General features: G+C 42.3%; 1 non-coding gene across 1 annotated transcript; it reads left to right on the top strand.

The window, feature by feature from the left end:
- The first annotated feature begins 684 nt into the window (after nucleotides 1-684).
- On the top strand, nucleotides 685-791 carry LOC118482970. The gene has a single exon (XR_004869392.1). It is a non-coding gene; the product is annotated as a small nucleolar RNA R71 (small nucleolar RNA).
- Nucleotides 792-7,214: the final 6,423 nt, after the last annotated feature.

The raw sequence follows: 7,214 nt of genomic DNA, 5'->3' as shown, positions 1-7,214 counted from the left end.
TGACTTAATTGTTTTTCTATGTTTTGAATACTAGCTTGTTGATTTCTAAAATTTGATTCTAATTGTAGAAACCTTTCCAAGTTTTTCTTTTCAGTGTCGGAGATGAGGCGAGATATAGTATCTTCAAGCCTTTCTCGTCCACCTTGTTGTTGAGGGAAATTTTGTGACTCATTTCTTGGTTGTTGAAAGTTTGTTCGTTGGTTTTGTTGGTTACTACTATTGTCGGGTTCTCTCCAACCAAGGTTAGGGTGATTTCGCCATCCTTGGTTGTAGGTGCCCGTTGGAGGACCCGACGGCCTAGGTCTATTATCAATGTAGTTTACCGACTCTTGTTGATCGTCTGTTTCTTTCATACAACTCCAATTTTCATGTGGCCCACCACACCCTTCACAAGCCATAACCGAGACTGTTTTTGTCATTTCCAAATTTTTTATTTTCGAAGAAAGGGCCTCGATTTGGGCTTGTAAAGAAGTGCTTTCATCAACCTTATGGGCGCCCGGGGCAATAGATTTATTGCCTCGGGGAGTGTGCCACTGAAAATTGGTTTGAGCAATTTCCTCAATTTGATTATATACTTCATGCGGGCGGCGATTACCTAGAAGTCCCCCGGAGCTAGAGTCAAGTGTCTGCCTTGTGTGTGGCAACAATCCATTATAGAAAGTGGATACTTGTTGCCATATCGCAAGGCCGTGATGTGGACACTTTCGCAATAGCTCCTTGAACCTTTCCCAAGTTTCATATAAGGATTCCCCGTCCTCTTGTGAATATGTATTAATTTCAGTCATTAATTTAGCCGTTTTAGCGGGAGGGAAATACTTATATAGAAATTTTTGGGCTAGTTCATCCCAGGTGTTTACCAGTCCAGCTGGGAGGGCGTTAAGCCAAGCTTTTGCTCGGTCTTTTAGTGAGAAAGGAAACATTCGAAGGCGGATGGCGTCATTTGATGCTCCATTGATCCGAAAAGTATTACATATTTCTAAGAAATTAGTAATATGTAGATGGGGATCCTCGTCCGCAAGCCCATGAAAGGTTGCGGAGTTTTGAAGCATCTGTATCAAATGCGGCCGAAGTTCGAAGTTATTGGCTTCAAAATTCGGTGCGTTGATAGCGGCGCCGAGATTACCTATGGTGGGTCGTAGATAATCCATGAGGGTACGTTGGTCCGCCATTGGAAGTGGATTCCCCGAAACTTTCTCTTGGTTTTTGGCTTTTAGTCTTTTTCTGAGAAAGCGTTCGGGTTCTTCTAGAGGTTCTTTTATGTCCTTATTAGAACTGGATCTCATACACTATGTAGGGGTGGCGTCTGGTTCCAAGTCCTGCAATAAAAACAGAAAAGAATGCTGGTCAGAAGGTTCACCACAGCCCCGTGCTCAGTGAACACGGCCTGTGGTCGGAGTTACAATGATTGTTTTCCAGATCCCAGTTACTGGAGAGTTGGACACGGCCCCATGTTGCACCGACACGACCCCGTGCTCAGCCTTCTGTAACTTGGAAAACTAAAAACTGCCAGTAACAATGCTGGGCACGGCCCGTGTCCGACCAGACACGGCCCGTGCTGAGCTCTGCAGAAGCTGAAAAACTAAGAAAAATCCTAAAAATTAAAAAGAAAAAATAAAAAATATGATTAGGCTGTTGATTCCTAACTTTCTTAAAATCCTTGTGTCCCCAGCAACGGCGCCAAAAACTTGATGCGTGTTAGTGTGTATATGTTTTAAATGTATATTTTAAGCCCTTTTTACACTTTTAGCCAAGTTTTAAATTTATAAAACATGATATTTACTAACACTAAACACACATATGGGCAAGTGCATCCATCGTGGACGTAGTATAGTGTTGGTAAGATACCGAGGTCGTCCAAGGACACAAGAGCTTTTAGTACCGGTTTATCCTCAACGTCTAATCAAATCAAAATGTTAGAAAAGATTTTTAAACTAAGAAAATAAAACTAACTATAATGCTGAAAAATAAAATAAAAATAAAAACAGATAGACAAGATGAATCACTTGGATCCGACTCGTGTATTAGTATAACCTTTGATTATTTTCGCACTTTTGCACTTGTTTAAGAGATTATCTTAGTTATTGTAGTAGGCCCCTCTTTTGAAGGCGACGTTACCCTCAACCCAGTAGTTTGAGTCAGCAAGGATACAATCCTAAAGGGTCGGATTATTGAAAGATAATTAATTAAGTTATTAATGCAAATTACGGTAGGCCCCTCTTTTGGAGGTGACGTTACCCTCGACTAAGTAGTCTGAGTCAGCAGGGATACAGTCCTAAATAGCCGGGTTATAGTATTAATAGTAGTTAACTTATGAGGGGGTCAAAGAGTTTGGATCCCCGCCATCCAATACCTTTGGGTATTGAAGGAGATCCTACTAAATTTGACCCAGGTCCCTTGCAGGACCTCTAAACGCTGAACAAGGGCAAGACCCTTACCAAACCGTTCCCTTAACCCCCGACCAGGTAGCCAACATACCTCCATATAGACCGTGGAGATATGAATGGTGAAAATCTTTTATTTTATATAGACAGTAAAATAATGCCAAGACACCACGGACAAACGATAAGGAAGAATCACCTTCAACATAAGCAACTAGTTATTAAAGTCATTAATACAAAACCAAATAAAAAGTGCAAAAGATTAAAAATAAAAAGTATTATACTAAACACTTGTCTTCACCAAGTGATGTAAGAGACTTAGGCAAGCATGGCCTTGATTGTCAAGAACTCTAACGATCAATCTTGGATCCCGAGACGACTCACACACTCTATGATGGACAATGGATGATGGTGGTGGATGATGGTGTTGTGATGGTGGTGGGTGGTGGATGAAGTGTGAGAGAGGTGGTGTGCCAAGGGATGAGTTGCAATGAAGCCAAGCACTCCTATTTATAGGCTGAATAGAAGCCTGGGCACGGCCCCGTGTCCGCTGCACACGGCCCCGTGTCCGCTGCACACGGCCCCGTGCCCGTCTGACAATCTCTCTCCTCATTAATTGCAATTCACAATTACAATTAATGCGCCTGCAGTACTTTCGCCACGCTCCCGTGTTCGCTGGGCACGACCCCGTGGTGGGCAATAGAAGCTTCTATAGGTTTGTCTTTTCTGCTGCTTCTTGGGCACGGCCCCGTGCTGGCTGAGCACGGGGCGTGTTCAGTCTTCTGCCTTCTCTGTTTTGCTTGGGAGGATGCTGTTGAGGGGTCGGGCAATCCACTTATGTTCCTTTTCTTGTATTTATGTTAGATTTAGCTGCCTTTTTGCTTCTTTTGTTAATTTGAGCTCATTTAATGCTGAAAATACAAAAGGAAGACAAAAACACTCTTTTTCCAACATTAGTACTTAAAAAGGGTTAGTTTTATGCCTCATTTGATGTAATTTATATGTTGCATTTTACACACATCAATAACCCATTTTAATCTGTATTGTTTGATAACATAAACATTGGGGGTTAATGACCGTGTCCTGGATATCCCCGGCTCATTTAAGTTATTAATGGCCACGACCTATGCACGGGGTGTAGGCATGCACCTGACAGATGCAAATGCTAAATATTAAATTACCCACAAATTGGGGATAACTCCTCTGTGGGTTGTATAAGTGGTGAGTCAGTTAATCATGACCGGCTTACAAACCGGCACCATATGTATGACAAACATGTAAAACTGTATACAAGATTTTACTAAAGATTGTCCCAAGTTATAAATGGTTTGTGCCATGTGCACTTAAATCAATTTTCATAAATGTTCTCAAAAGAGTCAGTTAATCGTATTTACCAGTGTAAACTGAGGTATTTTCTTAAAGACTGATTGACAGGTACCTCTCGTAATAGGCTGGAGCTATAGGGTGTCATAGAGGATCTTGCAAATCCATAAGATACCTGAAGTCTGTTGTTTTTGTTTCTTTGTACATTTATGATCCGCCTGTGGATCTTATTACATTCCAGTCTGTATATTCTTAAACTCGAACACTCAGACATTATGGTTTGTAATAGTTTATTTACCCAGCCTTCCGCTGTGCTATAATATTGTGTGTATTGACAATGATGATATCAACTACGTCACGATACTCCTCGTCGGGCCCACCGGTAATGTGTGGAAATATCGGGGTGTGACAAGCCATATCTTCTAAAAGGACTTGGTAATCCTTTCCTGTTCCATGATGCAGCCAACCATATTTTCTAAAACTTTTACATCACCATCTTTTAAATATTTTTAAATCACGAAGTCCATCCATATGTCTAATTTTTAAAAGTTTTAAATAACAACATACATAATACATTCCATATCTTCAATATCCTCTATTCTTAGCGACATACAAAAGTTGTTTAACAAAATTCTTTTATAGTGTTCGCTAATAACTAATATTGATATTTTACAATTGGGTAAATTACACTTTTCGTCTTTTATGTTTGCATCGGATTGCACTAGATACCCTTTAACTTCAATAATTACAGTCACAGTCCTTTATTTGGAAAACCCGTTACACCCTACGTCCTTTAGCACTAACCTGAATAAATTTTTCAGTTAAGTTAGACATGTGCCTTGCACGTGAGGGTGACTTGGTAATATTACTCAATTTATTTATTTGAAATATATAAATGAACACACACACATTGTCTGTCTCTCTCTCTCTAAGTTCCCAATCTCTCTCTAGCTTTTCTCCACCACCATCATCCAGCCACAACCACCAGCCCTCCCATCATTCGACCACCACCTTCCCAACCTCCGGTAACACCGAGAGCCGCCACCAGCTTCGCAACCAGCAATACCCTAACCATTAGAAACCCTAATCATGTATCCCTCTAATCCTTCCTGTATCTACTCCGCTTCCAGGAATTCGTACCCAAATATGTAAAATCGCAGCCATAGTGTTGAAACACGGAATCACCGTCGGGATGATTGGACCGCTTTCTCTGTGAGGGTGAAGATTCACGCCTTGTTTTTCCTCTTGAACCTAGATCTGCAATAGAGAAGAGAAGAAAGTGGAGCTGTAGAGATGACCGGTAGGGGAAAGAATCCCCTGTTTCCAGTAACAAAAGTGTGGCGGCTCCATATCTTGTGCTCTAATAATGAGGTGAACACCTCTTTATATAGGAGACCATGCCTCCCCTAACCTCAATGGGCCAGGCCTAGTTAGGGGTTATCTCTACAAGCCCACAACCTAGTGTAGTGTAAACTACAGCGCGCTAGGCTTCGTGGGTTAGTACGCAATAATAATACATATTATAATAAAAGGCGATAAGTAACGGATATGTCCGGTCGTTCAGGCATATCCGTTACTTATCGCCTTTTATTATAATATTTATTATTTTTGCGTACTAACCCGCGAAGCCTAGCGCGCTGTAGTTTACACTACACTAGGTTGTGGGCTTGTAGAGATAACCCCTAACTGGGCCTGGCCCATTGAGGTTAGGGGAGGCCCATATCTCCTATATAAAGAGGTGTTCATTATTAGGGCACAAGATATGGAGCCGCCACACTTTTGTTACTGGAAACAGGGGATTCTTTCCCCTGCCGGTCATCTCTACAGCTCCACTTTCTTCTCTTCTCTATTGCAGATCTAGGTTCAAGAGGAAGAACAAGGCGTGAATCTTCACCCTCACAGAGAAAGCGGTCCAATCATCCCGGCGGTGATTCCGTGTTTCAACATTGGCGCCCACTGAGTATATGCTATACATTTGTTGATCACATCTCGTTTTATCCTCTGATCTTTAGATCTGTGTTCTTAGAGTCACACTCTCGATCTTCGAATGCAAAAAACCCCACAGATCAGTGTTACTTTTCCTAAAAAACTTCTAGATCTGTGGTATTTCACTGATTTTAGTGCTTAAAAATCTTCAGATCTACATTTGTTTCAGATGGGGTTCATAACCTCATGTACTAGGGAGCTCCGATCTGTTGCCGTACAAGATCTTTCTCAAGTTATGATTTCGAGATCCAAGTTTTGTGGGGTTTTATGCCTCCGTTAACACAGATTAGCCATCATTTATAAAAGATAAACGAGTAAGTTATTTACAGTTCTTTTCTTTGATAAACAAGGTATGACAAAAGGAAAAGAAAAATGGCTTTCTTCCTTACGTCACCTTTAGAGGCCCTAAACTCTTGAAAAAGCTATAAATTTATTATTTAATGATGTTCGAGAGCTTATGGAATGTGACGGCGATGAATTAAAAACTTTGAATTTTTAATAAATCAAAGTCCTTTCCAGATATTTAATATTTTAAATTAATAAATAAAAAAAAAATACAATCGTCGTCATACAGCTGTAAACAATTCAGAACACAGCTGTAAACAACTGGATAAAGTGGTCTGACATGTGCCTGCACATTTTTGTCTTCATTTGGAAATGAGAGCATCACCTATGCCTTCTCCCTTACAAGGTAAGAGCATCACATTTTTTGCCCTAACCCTTAAAAAACCTCTAAAGCAACCATATATTCACAACGGGTTTTTGTTAGGTCTCAGAATTGTTTTACATACACTCCGCTGCCCGCGCAAGTGCACTCGTCTGCCGGACACACCCCGTCGGGCGCGAGTGCACCCCCGCCTGCTGGTCCCACTCTGACGCCGCGCAAGTGCACCCCCGCCTGCTGGTCCCACTCCGACGCCGCGCGAGTGCACCTCCGCCTACAAGTCACACTCCGTCGTCGCGCGAGTGCCTTACACCACGTGCGCGGCGAACAAGCTCCACCACCGACATGCTACTCACCCCGTGCATGGTAAACAATCTCCACCAACATGCCTCACACCTCGCGCGCGGTGAACAAACTCTGCCACCGGCGACCCTAACCCATGCCTTACACCTCGCGCGCGGTAAAACAAGCTCTGCTACGGACATGCTACTCACCCCCGTGCACGGTGAACAAGCGCAGTGAGCTTGCTCCGCCACCTCACGCGCACCAGACATTCTATCAACCCATGCTCTGAGAAGGTTTTACAAACTATTTACGTGCTTTACTCAGAATTTTAACATGTACAAAGAAGATTTTCACAAAATGTTATCTTCAATTTATTTATATATATTAAACTTTGATATGGACGTATCTTCTTTAAGTCGTTAGACATGGCCTCAACTCCTACGAGACCTACTAGCGCATGAGTTTAGTCCACCGTAACGTACTCCGCGCGCAACCACCAGCGCATGACTGTTTCCTCCACTGTGCAAACCGTTCGCCACAAGGCTCGTCGGGGTGTGAGGCATGGTTCGCCGGAGTGT

This window comes from Helianthus annuus, chromosome 1, assembly GCF_002127325.2.
Source record: "Helianthus annuus cultivar XRQ/B chromosome 1, HanXRQr2.0-SUNRISE, whole genome shotgun sequence".
Lineage (NCBI taxonomy): Eukaryota > Viridiplantae > Streptophyta > Magnoliopsida > Asterales > Asteraceae > Helianthus > Helianthus annuus.
Note: the sequence above shows the minus strand (reverse complement) of the source record. Positions and strands in the feature narration are given on the sequence as shown.